This window comes from Erpetoichthys calabaricus, chromosome 8 (assembly GCF_900747795.2).
Source record: "Erpetoichthys calabaricus chromosome 8, fErpCal1.3, whole genome shotgun sequence".
NCBI classification, from domain to species: domain Eukaryota; kingdom Metazoa; phylum Chordata; class Cladistia; order Polypteriformes; family Polypteridae; genus Erpetoichthys; species Erpetoichthys calabaricus.
This window is the reverse complement of record NC_041401.2, coordinates 39502770-39517526: the sequence shown is the minus strand read 5'-3', so window position 1 is coordinate 39517526 and position 14757 is coordinate 39502770. Positions and strand designations below refer to the sequence as shown.

Here is a 14757-nt window from a genome sequence, read left to right as displayed (position 1 = left end):
ACAGTTGCTGGTCACAGAGGTCGGGTTATATGACATTTGATGGGATAAGCGCGTTACAGTCCTCAAAGGGCAGCAGATAAGGAACAGAACCACAATAACTCAAGTTTACCTTGTTGCCAGTTTGGAATCATGAACCTCACAGTTTACAGTGCAATTATTTACAGCAAATAAATAAATAAATAAATACAAACGACAGGTTCGGCAGCTCCCAATCAGGCTTTTCTTTCTTTCTTATTCATTAAGCCACAGGTAAAAAGCGCCCTATGCTGTGAAGCAAGTGAAATGCTTTAACTTTTCTCTGCCTATCAGCGTAGAATATTATGATGGGTTTGGTTCTGCTAAACTGCTGAAAAGCATGTTAAAAAGGATGGGACGTGGTGGAAGATCTTCACTTTGTCAGGTTAACACAAGAAAAAAGTTTTGAATGCATAGAAAAAAGCAAATAAAACAACATTCTCTATAAAAACTGCAATGTTTATTGTAATGTGTGAACTCCTCCAACATTTATTCACATTCTGACATCTTAAAGCCTGGAATTGTCATCATTATACCCACGTAATCAAGTTCAGAATAACAGGGCCTGAACTCTGCGTCGCTGGGAATGGCACAAGGTAGGGATTTTTTCAGCATGAGATGGCAGTCTATAACAATGCAAACGTAATTACACTTAATTACACTGGGTCAGTCTAGAATTGTTAATTAAACTCAAATGAATGTCTAGGAGGAGAACTGGCGTATCCACAGAAAAACGTACACAGTGTCCAGGCCAGCATATTAAATTAGGGTTCGAGAGAAATGCGAGGCAGCAGCACTACTGTGTACTTAAGTCAAAACTGATTCTTCTATACGAACCATGTTACAATCTCCCACTAAAATGTATTTTAGAATGTTTTACTAAATTTATTCAATATCAACACTATACAAGTGTGGTTGAGAGTCCATGGATGCATTTTAACCCCTTTACCTAGTGTTAGTCCATATTAATCCCTACTTTCTCTGCTGTTCTTTTTCCAGTTTTCTGCACCACCACCACCTGATCAGGGCACCAGGCAATCCCTACATTAATGGATTGAAGGCCAGGTGTCCACATGACCATCCATCCATCCATTATCCAACCCGCTGAATCTGAACACAGGGTCACGGGGGTCTGCTGGAGCCAATCCCAGCCAACACAGGGCACAAGGCAGGAACCAATCCCGGGCAGGGTGCCAACCCACCGCAGGACACACACACAAACACACCCACGCACCAAGCACACACTAGGGCCAATTTAGAATCGCCAATCCACCTAACCTGCATGTCTTTGGACTGTGGGAGGAAACCAGAACGCCCGGAGGAAACCCACACAGACACGGGGAGAACATGTCCACGCAGGGAGGACCCGGGAAGCGAACCCGGGTCCCCAGGTCTCCCAACTGTGAGGCAGCAGCGCTACCCACTGCGCCACCGTGCCGCCCCACATGACCATCACTATCTATTTCTTCCATGTAAAGACTGAAAACCATGAGGACTGATTTAGATCATTTATGTTGGGTAGAATGCCAGTAGGGGCAGGGTGGTCTCATGGCTTCAGAACCCCTGAAGATTATTTTTTTTTCTCTAGCCCTCTGGAGTATTTTTTTGTTTTTTCTGTCCTCCCGACCATCAGACCTTATTTTATTCTTTGTTATTTAGTATTGCCTAATCTTATTTTTAATTTTTATAAACTTTTCTCTCTTCATCTCGAGCTACACCATTTGTGGAAAATGTGCTATATAAATAAATGTTGTTGTTTTTGCTGCCAAAATTAAAAAGGGTCAAAGGGAGACAGAGTCTAATCTGGCAGGAAACTAACCACAACTGGCATTGCTGGGCACGCTCAACAACACTCCCCTCTTGGCAAGTTAATTAGGCTAACTACATGTCTTTAAACTATCGCATGAAACTGCACTATGTAGCAGAAATTCACAAAAAACACGCTAACTCCACAAACAAAGTACCACAGGTCATGAACCAAACCTGCCACAGAGACGACCTGGACAAGTGCCTACCTCAGCTAAAACAGCAAAGGTAAATTTTTCTTTTGATTAATTTTCTAAATGCTCTTACAACAGTACAGAGTTATCTGAGACATACACCTAGCCCAGCAACTTTGGCCAGAAGGAGGAAAACCAGCCCTAGTCAAGTTGCCAATCCATCACAGGACACACACACATATACAGGGAATTTCAAGAGTCACTGGTCAAAGTAATCTACACATCTCTGATAGAAGACCAGGATCATAATGAAAAATCCTTAAAAAGCAGTACAAGCTATGATGTGACCATCTGACCACACATCTGTGTAACACAGTACTTACTGGACTGATTTTAGAATGAATTCAGCAGTTTATTTAGGCTCCTTTGGATTCAATAAGGCGGGACGGTGACGCAGTGGGTAGCGCTGCTGCCTCGCAGTTGGGAGATCTGGGGACCTGGGTTCGATTCCCGGGTCCTCCCTGCGTGGAGTTTGCATGTTCTCCCCGTGTCTGCGTGGGTTTCCTCCGGGTGCTCCGGTTTCCTCCCACAGTCCAAAGACATGCAGGTTAGGTGGATTGGTGATTCTAAATTGGCCCTAGTGTGTGCTTGGTGTGTTTGTGTGTGTCCTGCGGTGGGTTGGCACCCTGCCCAGGATTGTTTCCTGCCTTGTGCCCTGTGTTGGCTGGGATTGGCTCCAGTAGACCCCTGTGACCCTGTGTTCGGATTCAGTGGGTTGGAAAATGGATGGATGGATGGATTCAATGAAATGCTTTGAAATAAGCCTCAGATTATGTGAAGACAACTGTAAACAATACATATCAATCTACCACCCACCCAAGTCAAAGGTCTAGTGGAGAAATATTGCACGATGCTTCAAGTACTTCTCATTTGGAAATTCTCATTTTTTACATGCATTAGTATTTATAAGCTTAATATGAGATGACTGCCACCCAAGGGGCTTGGTAATTTCTAGAAGTCCTAAGGAAATAAGTAGGTCGAAAGAAGCAAGAAACTTCGACAGCATGTAAATGAGATCAACTATTAGTTTTGGGATGCCATTAGGGGTGGTACATGCTGATAAACTATTTTGAACAATTTGAGTTGTTCAAAACTGAAAGTTCTCTTTTAAATGTGTTTTAAATATTGTTGCCACTAAAGATTTGACTAAACACTCATCACTTTAGTCTCTGAGTGGACTTGTCTATATTTGCTTCCTGGCCGATGTCGGATCATATCTAGGGCTCTACTACTACTTTACAAAGCTTGTTTCTACAAAACTCCACAATTCTTCTTTGCAGTGTATGTACATTGGAACTGTTTAGATAAGTGAAATTGTCTAATGCCAGCCTTTTACTGTTCCAAAATCTTATCAAATAACTATTACTGTATCAAAGAGTTAATTCAGATCTGTGGCTCCTACTCTCTGCCTTGGTAGATGAGAAACTCATTTCTACTGAAAGCCCACCTCTGGTCTTTGGCTCTCTTAACTGCTGTCCTGTTATTTTTAAGTTTCACCAATCCCTTCTGCTTTTTACCGTGCTGCTACCAAGTACTAAGTCAGGCTGCTCACTTCCACAAACTCTATACTGTTCTCCTCCTTTTTAGGTGTTTACGACTCTTAAGTGTGCTTAGTGATTAGGAAGAGAGCTTCTGATTGTATTTGCTTCTAGAAGTTGTTTGATTGTGTATTTCTTGCCATTATCAGTGGTTCGTTTTTATTTTTACTGTACTGATTTGTTTGTTAAACTTATTTGGTTAGTATACACCTTGGGATAATGAAAACTGTTAATGCTGTAGTGTAAAATAAATACAGACACACTGAGGGGTGGAACAGTAAAACAATGATTAGCACTGCTGCCTCAAATCTCCATAGCCCTGAATTCAAATCCTAGCCTGGTCACTGCCTATGCAGTTTGCACACTGTGTCTGTGTTAGTGCGGATGTGCTCCAAGTACTCCAGTTTCCCCATTCACATTCCAAAAACATGTAGATTAATGGACTATTGTAAATATTCCCAGTTGTGGGTGTGTGTGCGCGTATGTTCAGCAATGGATTGCATTCTATACAGGATTGATCCCTGCCTTACACCTGATTCTGATAGGATCAGCTCCTGCTCAGTAAGTAGATTTGCTATTGGATGGACGGACCTTAACTCCATAAACTGGCACCTTTTGTGGAGGAGGAAGGAGGAGATATTGGTTTATTTGCTGCAGTGCACTAACTTAAGACATATTGAAAGTACACATCTGTTTAGAAATTAAAATAGTAAAAGTCCAAACCAGTTTTAAATGAATACAAAGCTACTACAACATTCTGTGCCTTCTGCCAAATTAAACTCGGCTGTTGTAAAAAAAAACTTTACTTATGATGTGAATCAAGGTTTTCAAGGCAATGCCATTTTAACATTTTATATTTATTTTTCACTACCTTTATATTGTATAACCAGATATCATAAAATTTAAATAATGGTCCCTGACTTGTACTCAGTGCTACAATAGGCTCCTCTTGCTTGTGATCCTGAGTTGGGTTTAGCAGGTCAGAAAAGGGATAGAAGGATGATTAAGGGGTGAGGTGGCCACATAGTAATTGGCATTTTTGAGCTGTAGCTCTAGAGCCTTGGGATCATATCCCAGCTTTGGCACTCTCAGGTCAGCATTGTATCTAAAGTGAGCACGTTAGATTAATGGCGCATCTAAACTGACCATTCTACAGAGTTTATTTTTCTCTAGGGGAAAGTAGAGTTTACAGCCTAAACATATTAATAGTCAGACACATATAGTATACACAAAATCTTACAAAACATGCTCTGAAAAGGATAAAAATTATATATATATTTTCAGCACTTGAAATTTAAAATTAATATATATATAAATGGTATAAAACAAATCACAGTCATATTGTTAGTAGACAGCTGGTAAAAAAAAAGACCTCCTATAGTTCTCCCTGAATCAGGTGAAGATGCTCCACAGGTCAAACAAGGAGTCATGCCAAGGGTGTTCATGGTGCCCAGTAGCTTAGCCAGTGTCCTCCTCTCTGCTGTTACCTCCAGAACATAGTCTACTGTATTAAATTGGTTGTAATCTCCTGTTTTCATGTTCCTGCCCTAATATAGCACCATATAAAAATGTAAACATGCAGCCACAAACTAAACAAATGGAAAAATGTTCCACGCACACCAATGCATCTGAATCTTCCCCAGAAAAACCAGTTACATTTGGCATTTTTGTATATGATTTCATTCAATATTTACATCTCAATCCCGAGTTCTGTCTATCTGTAGTCACTCATGTTGAACACCATACCTCAACTTCCACTCCCTGGCTGGAGACAAGAATCGGGCAAGCCCTGCTTTTCCAGAAGTCCACATCATCTGCTTAAAAGGTGAACATAAATAGCTCAGTAAAGTCATTCACCAGGTCTTTGTATTCCTCCTGCTGTCCTAATCCCCATGATTGTAGATTTGACTGAACACTTCCTCATCTGGTATGTCCTAGAATTCTAAGTGTGAACAGGAAAAGGTTTAGGGTAGTTCTTTAGAAGGCCTGTGTTGTTGGCCAACCATTATAACACACAACTCTTTAACCCCAAAAAATTTTGATTGGCTTGTAATCCATGATGCGAGGTGGGGGTGGCGATTTTGATTGACTTTAGCTTTTGTTCCAGCATTATGGCTTAACACAGTGTTAAGGGCACTGGAGAATCAAAAAGACGATCCTTGCCGACAGCCCTATCCTTATGGGGGTAGGCCCTGTGGAGCAATTTGTGCATGAAAGGTGAACTTCAGGAGCTCCAGTGCTATTTTCACCAAGGATCTGTGGTGGATGAACACAAGCTTTTCCAGGGTTCTCATGATGTGAGATATTAAAACAGCAGGTCTATAATGAAGTGGATGATATATTGCACGATCAAGGCACTTTATAAATCAGGCAATCTTTCCAAACTAAGCTGAGTGAGCAAATAAGACACTAGCCCATAAGAGGCCAGTAATCAAACTGCAATAGGCATGTACAAATGGGTGCATGAAAACACTCAAAACAACTGGGTAAGGTGAAAGTAACGATTTGAAAATGAGGGAAGGCTAAAAGATACGGCTGGTACTGGTCAGTCATGGGACTGCTGTTGTTTTCAAATTCTATACATACTTTTCATAATATGTCACTAACAAGTTAGTTAAATGTGCAGATTACAATAAACGGACAATCACATATACTATAGTCTGCAAAATCACAACAGCAATAACAGGTTTGGACAGATATATGGCAAATTAAATTTAATAGATAGATAGATAGATAGATAGATAGATAGATAGATAGATAGATAGATAGATAGATAGATAGATAGATAGATAGATAGATAGATAGATAGATAGATAGATACTTTATTAATCCCAATGGGAAATTCACATGTAAAAAATATCTTAAATTTAGAATGTAAAAATCCATCCCTCTGTATATTTTATATCACTCTTAACCAGGCACTGCCTGTCATGCACATCAAGGCAGAAACCACCCATAGACGGGATGTGGCACAGTCAAGCAGACAACATTACCATAACCTGCATGTTTTTGGGATGTGACAGACAAGTAAAATACCCAAAGAAAACTGCTATGAACATAGGGACGAATCCACCAACACTGCATGGATGGAGCATTAGGGTTTAAATCAAAGACCGCTTTGCCATGCAAAACTGTGAGAAAAGTAATTGTCTGGCATGGAGTTGCTGATTAGTATCTATTTTGTAATGGAATCAATGTTGCTTCCATTATATTTGAATACACTGCTCATTTTGACGATAAAAGTGTCATACTGTTGACTTACAATGCTGGATGGTACGAGGAAAAAAGATAGGAGGCTGTAAAAAGCAAAACGCCATATTGGCTTAAGTGTCCCTATTTCATTTATATGACAAATGAAAGACTGAATGTTTGGCAATTATGAGTATGGGTGAGGTTGCTGACTTTTTGAAAGGTTGATTGTGAAACAAACTGCTACTGCACTAATGAGGAACTTAGAAAAAAGAGATGGCTCTACTTACTCATATGCAGTGTTATGGAGAAAGAAAATTGAAAGCCGGTTACCTATTCATGTATCTGGGATTCTGGTCCCCTTTAGATACCCAAAGGGTATCATGGGAACTGGAGTACAATATCATTTAATCTCTTCAAGACCACCAGAAGATTCAGTGCTTCCGGTTTTGAAATTCAAGATGGGGTAGAGACACAGTTCCACGAATCCTAAAAACATTTAAGTGAAATGTTTGGGCAAGTTCACTTGTAATATTTCACAATGAGAGAGGAGCCCATTTAAAATTCAACTTCTGCTGTAAAACTTACTTTAAAGTATTGCTTCATAACTAACCTAAGTCAAGTCAAGTCAAGTCAAGTCAAGTCAAGTCAAGCTTAGGGTGATATTGGTGTAACATTCAAATATTGGTCAGGCAAGACTAATATAATTCATGTGTATATAGAAGCTTCAACAATAAACAAGAATATGAATTCTTGTCTGGACAGAAAGATCACTTTTATAGCATAATAAAATGCAGTTACATGTTGTGTGTATGTTTTTTAATTTAACATGTTTTTCAATGAGCAACCTTTTACAGCATGACTTAGCAAAAATGCTTACCTAAATTACTCAGTCAATAAGTACAGTATCTCAAAGTTCTTGTGAGGTGTGGCTTGAAGCAGTTAAGTAACTCGGCCAAGCACAAATAGCTGGGCCGTCTTGAGGTTCTATTATGCAGTCTTTCAAAGTTACAACTTTTTTTGCAATTTTACATTATATATAAGGTGTCAAGTTCTATAACCTACTTATATTTAAGTTGCCAAGTTATATAGCCCATTAAAGAAACCAAAAAGATACTGCCTAATAGTCCTGCCTACATATTAGAGGGATAAATATTGTAAACATATTCAAATAGCTCCATCCACTCATATAATGTACCAGCATTGTAATCTTTCAAGGTTATAGGGGGCTTGGACATATCACAGCAGTACTGGGTGCACACACATTATCACACTCTTATTGGGTCATTTTAAAGGGGCCAGTTACTGTCACACACATCTTTGGGATGTAGGAGGAAGGCCGAAGTACATGGAGGAAAAACCCACAGAAACAGAAAGTAGAAAGTGTAGAGCCGATACATGCAAGTTCAGGATTTGAACTTGGTCTCCTTAAGTACTAAAGCCGATGTCACATTACACAACTCTTTTGTTGCGGGTATGTCAGATTCGCCGACTTCAATTGTTGGCTTCATCAGTGCAACATGTCAAACTACACAACTGAAAATAGCAGCCCATGTCACATTTACCAACTGAATGCCGATCTTCCAGTGCAGTCGACAGCCAGTAATGTGCTACCTCATGGAGCAGGCAATGTACGAAGAGCTGCAGTGAGTTCAGCAGTAATCTCTGCCCTTTATCTATTTTTTTCCATTCTCTTATGGTATGTAAAATATCAGTCAAACGAGCTTCTCCTCTACTTCGTTTCTACTTGTGAGGTTATTCGTCATCTCTATGCACTGTACTTGCGGGTGAATGCTCATTGGTTGTCACCTCTCGCACGCAAAAAGACCACCCCTTTAACCAAAGAGAAAATCAATACCAGTTGTAGACTAGTTGGCCTCAGTCGTTGGGTACGTCACATTAGATGATCGGCTTCATGGGAGTGCATGGCCGACTGCCTCTGTTTAAATAAATGAAGGCTATGGCTGAAAATCGCTGGAAAAGTCGTCTAATGTGACAGTCTGAAAAAGAATCCAATCATTTTAGTATCCAATCATTTTAGTACTGTGTAATCCAACTAAAGTATGTTATGTTAAATGACTCTGTTATTTACTCAAACCCTGCATCCTAACCATGAAAAACATCTATTTTTAGTGATAACTCTTGTAAGTTGCTTCTTAAGAAATAAAAGTTTGCTTCAATTTCAACTTTTAATTTTGAAATACGCAGCATGTAAATTTATCTCCAGTAAAGCAAGGTTTATGCTTCAACGCCAACATTCAATGCTGTCTTTGTACTATTTGTCGTCTACTGTAGCTTTGCATAATGAAATTTACATTTGCTAAGATAAAGGTTTTTCACTGTGCCAAAGTCTAATCACATGATGGTGCTGTAAAGCCATTTTATTTCTGTAATAAAATTATATTATGTTGAGTAAATGAGAGAACAGGAAAGGCAGTATGAATATTAAATAGCCTTCAAAAGTTTCATTCAATTACAAAGTGCTTGTATAGTATGTCTGTAAGTGATATGATGTTATAATCATGTCAAGACAAGTGGAGCTACAGATATTACATTGACCAAATTACTTAAATGTATACTTGGCACATATCTTCACCCAAAGCAACTGATTAGATTAAAGTATATTACAGTTGTTTAAATAAATTTAGTACAGCTGGAGCAGCGGTAGATTAAGCCACATTGTCTGACAACATGTAAACAATAATGGTGTGATTTGGGCTTCAATACACAAGGTACTTTTTTTTACCATTAAGATATTATGTAGAGGACAGATAGACAGATTGATAGATATCAGTATAACAGATACTACTGTATATTGCTATGCAGTCAGGTTGGTGGAATTCGATTTAGTACATAATGTAAGAAGCTCAGAACTGAAACAACAACAACATACAGCTAAAAATCTGAATATAAGCAGTAACTGGAAAAATGCCAACTGTTGGAGTTCAGTGGACACTCCCATTCCGATACTGACTTGCTGTGACTATTAGTTGACTGAAACCAGGTGATAAGCTGGAGCAGGGTTATCTGTGATCATTTCACTAGGTTGCTAATATTTCTGTTGTACGTGTATAATAAAGTAAGGTTATAGCCAATGAACTTTGATGCAGTGATGTAAACCTTTGTCATTTTCATTATGTTTATTTACAGTCTCATACCATAGAAAGTTAAAATAAGTTCAGTTACATTAATGTAGCACTGAACCAGTTGCCAGTTTGAGCCCAATCATACATGAAAATCACAAATTTTAAACTACGGTATCACAGAGGCCTTGTGTCAGCAGATACTTCAAAAGCAAATAAAGGGAGGGCAGATGTAGTGAAGTGTTATGGTACTATCGACTTAGCATAACACAGCATACAATTAAGGTACTTTACCTTTAATGATAATGTAGCTGGTATTTTACTAGCAGAATTCTGGTAATTACAGTGGAAATGTAAAACTCAGGACTAGGCCTCTGGCATAAAGTGAGTGAATAATCACAGCCAACATGTCCTTCCATTTAAAACACTGAAACTGAGTAGCTCACACATGGCCTCCCATTTATTATCATTAGAATGCTCATCTTGAAAACATCCTTCAGTTGGCATCTTCTGTAGCCCATGGGCATAAGAAGGTCATCTGCTGCTGCAGACACACTGCCAAGAAAAAGTCAGGTATAAGAAAACTGGAACACGGTGGATGTAACAAGTATTCTCCAATTCCCAATGCTGCAGGTGTCCCAGTTTCCAGTGTTGGGAAACTTTACTTTTTTATCACCTTGTTAAAGACAAACTAATATTTCTGATTGTCCTCGTTAGGTGCCCGACTTCTTGGTTAGTGAACTGTTTACAGCTAAGTTTTATTATATCTCAGTTAAAACCCATACGCAGTATATTGAAGGGTAAGCCAACTCACAAACTCTGTTTTGAATAACAGAAGAGTTTCTTCGTCCTGTGCATTTACAATCATTGGGATTTAATTAACATAACAAAACAAACTACAGTAAATGTGAAACTGCCTTCAAGCTGTACTGACATAAGAAGCATCAGGCTTTCAAAAGAAGAAATAGTGCTAATTAGGATGCTGAAACAGAGCTGGTGGCTAACTAAGGAATGGTCTAATTATCCTAAAGGGTCATCATAATTAGTCACATACAGTATGTGCATCGGTGTAAAAAAGTAAGTAATTTATTAACATACTAAAAGCTGAGCAAATGCTATCAAGGCTGAGGTATCCCTTTCTTGGGGTGTAATCCAGTCATTTTTGGAATATTGGTAGTTGTTAAATCTCAGTATTGTAAAGTGGATGGCAAAGACAGATTTTCGAAAATGCAGAACCTAATCATGCTGTGATTTGTTTGTGCTTATTATGTGGCCATTCTCTGAATGGATTCTGCGCATTTCAACTTCTCATTTCCTGAAAGATCACCCTTCATGGTATAAAGCCAAATTAAAGCCCAGCAGACACAGAAGACTTGCTTTCCATGATGCCTTTTGTGTTGCTTACCTATATTACAATGCATTCCCTATATTGCATTTTGCACAGTTTGAAAGCTGCATAAATGCACTAAAGGCAAATCGTTTTTAATCGCTAAAGTTTCAAAAGAAATCTTGTACCTGGTGGCATTACCAGCCCTTCAAGGATTTTTCTGCTGCTGTGTACATGCTCAGTGTAGGCAAGCATCTACGTCACATTTCTTTTCTGCAGTTTTAGTGTGGATGGAGATACTTTCATAAAAGATGTAAAAATGGTAGTATGCACAGCGTTCATTTTGGTGTAAAAATTGTAGCGGAAAACCTTAATGTTAATCTTTTCAGTTATATTCCTTTTGTATAACTGCTATAAGCAGGATAAGTTCATTTAAGTATGCCCCCGAGGTAGCCCCTGACCTTTAAATGAAGTATCATGTTTCTCTCTATGAAACCAATACAGGATGATCAAATGTCTCATATATGGACCATAAGTATTTATTATATTAGATTAACACATTATGAGCTATATGCTAAATATTCTTTTGTATATTCATACACTTTAAAACCTTCTCAAACAAAGGATTGTTAGCGCACCAGTGATAGCAATGGCAGGTGCATGGGGTGCTCCAAACCTGTCTTTGTTAAATAAATTTCTTATAATTATATATTGCATGAGTCTGAAGAAGTGATGATGTAAAATCAGAATTAAGATTTTATTTTTTCTTATCAAGATGACATTTTAAAATAAAAATTTAGTAGTGTAGATGTTGCCTAAGGTGTTTTAAATATAATTTTTGTGAGTTTAATAGTATTACTCTGTGTGTTATGATCAGGATCTTGTTATATAAAGCATATAAAAACGCTGAGGGAAGCTCTATGTGACTCTGACATGTAATATTATAATTAAAATGTTGCAATACAAGCTGAAATACACATAAAGCTAATGCAATTTCTCATTTCCACCAGTTTATTATATTTAATAATACCTATACTTCCACACTTACATGTGATCATTAATAGCATTAAGCCTAATTAAACACTATGCTATAAGTAGTACATTTAGGAAAGCAACACTAAGTAACAGCAGGGGAGTGGTCAGGGCTGTTACCTCACAGCTATAGGTTCTGAATTCAAAACCAAACCTATTCACTGCCTTTGTGGTGTCTCCATTTTTCAAATGCCAGCACAGTCAGCATCTGACTAGAGTTTCCATGTCCTGGATTTTGAACACTCTCCTATGTCTCTGGGCATTTTTCTCCAGGCACTCTGGTCTTCCTCCAACATCCCAAAGATGCTCTAATGTGGCCTGTATGGATGCACACGGATGTGTGATTAGGTGTAGTGCACATGCAATGGACTCTAGCCAATTTCCACCCTTGTGCCCTGGTCCCCACCAAAGCTAACCTGAAATATACAGGCTTAAAAATGAATATATAGAAAAAAAGGCAGCCAAGCCTTTAAGAAAATTCACTCAAGAAAAAAGTACTGTAACTTTAGCTGACTTATAAGTACATCAAGTTCAATAATGTATATGCTCTAAAGTGTCACTATTAAGTAGGTCTTAGTGTCCTTAAATGGCAGAAATGTATCCTTGACAAAGACGGATGATCTCTTGCTGTGCTGTCGTTACATAAATATCTGTTACAGTTGGAAAAAGTAGGGCATAAAAATATATGAAATAAATTAAAGTGCCAATGTCAAAATCCTAAATTGTTTCAAAGAGAGGCTAATTTCCTCAAATGAAAAATTCAAAGAAGCAGGGTAGATAGCAGGAAAAGTCTACCAATAGCTACATTTCTCTAATCTCACTCACACTTGTTTGTACTTAACAGAAGCCAACAGTTTAAACTGAAATGTACTTCCTTTTGCTGTTCATTCTGAACTTGCCAAGAAGATAAAAATAAATACAATGCACCAAAATGTCAAAGTAAGAGTACTGTATATTCAAGAAATCTGATCCACCAAGTGTGTCCTCCAGCTAAACAGGTCTTTTAGTCAGAAGGTATTCAGTATTGTGAAATAAGTTGATAGTATTTAAAATTCACAATCTCAGTGGCAGAAAGGAAAACAACCAATTTTAGTTTGAAATCTGCTTTTGAGTAAAATAATAAAGTAACAGCTTAAATGTGTCTAATCATAATAATAACACTCTAACATCAACTAAAGACATTACATTACAGAGATGGAAGTTTCTTTCAACTTCTTTTAGAATGATAACTGCTAGAGTGATTATACTTTTTTCAATAATAATAATACATTTTATTTATATAGCGCCTTTCCCATGCTCAAGGCACTTACAGAATATAATAAAGAACGGCAGAATATACAGTATATAGCATTGTACAAACCAGATAAATAAATAAAGAAGATTAAGACAGTAAATTCTGACAAAAAAAACCAAAAAAAAAAACCCACCCATTTCCTTATCCTGTCTATTGTAATTTAGGTTTGGATGGAGCGCGGCATATTCTGGCAGAATAAGGCACAAGGCAGAGCCCAGCCCTGTACTGGATACCATTCTATTGCAGGGCAAACTGACTGATTGATACTAATTGTACTCAGCGATGGAAATAAGTGTCACACCCATGTTTTACTCACCAGTCAAAATCCCTCCTGTTCCGGTATGAATACAAGATTATTTTATACATTTCCTTGTAAAACAATTGTCATCCTGAGGGCATTTTTGTCCTTATTCATAGTGCTACTACTATAGCTTTGACTAAAAAATGCAGAGCTCTACATTGTTCTGCTAATGTGAGTGTCAATGTACTGCAACACCTGCATCACAGGATAACTAAATTGTAATTACTAATACTTTGCAAAAGCTATAAATCAGGCAGCACATTGTATGGAATATTATATTGAATTAAACTTGGGCAGTGTCTTCAATATACCTTTGATTATTAAGCATTTAATTTGTAGGCTTCAGATCCAGCATCCCTAGAATTGCAGCCTAGGCACTGCCTGTGTGGACAGAGTGTATTTTACCTATACTGTATCTCTCTGGGTTTTTTTTCTCTGGATAATCTGGTTTTCCTTCCAGAACCCAAAGTTTAGATCAGCTAGTCACCCTAAAATGACCCAATGTGGGTGTGCTTCTGAGCCCTGAGACTAGTAACATGTGCCGAACTGCTTCTTCTCTTGCGCCCAATGGTACTGGCATGGGCTGCAGTTTCCAGTGACCAAGAATTCAATTAAACAAGCCTGAGAATGGCATTTAAAAATATTTAGTCTTTAGGCTCTCAAAATTGCTGATCTATTTGTAGTTCTTTATTTAGAGTCAACTTTTCACGGTCTGTGGAATGAATAGCCACGCAGTAAAGAAGTGTTAATACAACTGGCATAACATGCAAAGGGAAACAGCAGGAAATAATCCTGCCTTCTGTTCACTCAGTAAAAAAATGAATGAAGAAATGAAGATCAGAAATTCCTCCATTAAAAAAATAAAACAAGCTTCTTTGAACATAAAGTGTTATATGCACAAATGTGATCTTTTAATTTTTTATTGCCTGAAGAAGGGGCCTGAGTTGCCTCGAAAGCTTGCATATTGTAATCTTTTTA

General features: G+C 38.0%; 1 protein-coding gene across 8 annotated transcripts in view; it reads right to left on the bottom strand.

Moving 5' to 3' along the window:
• Positions 1-14757, bottom strand: part of kalrna (kalirin RhoGEF kinase a) — a 797086-nt gene that overhangs the window by 147458 nt on the left and 634871 nt on the right. The window lies entirely within an intron of this gene.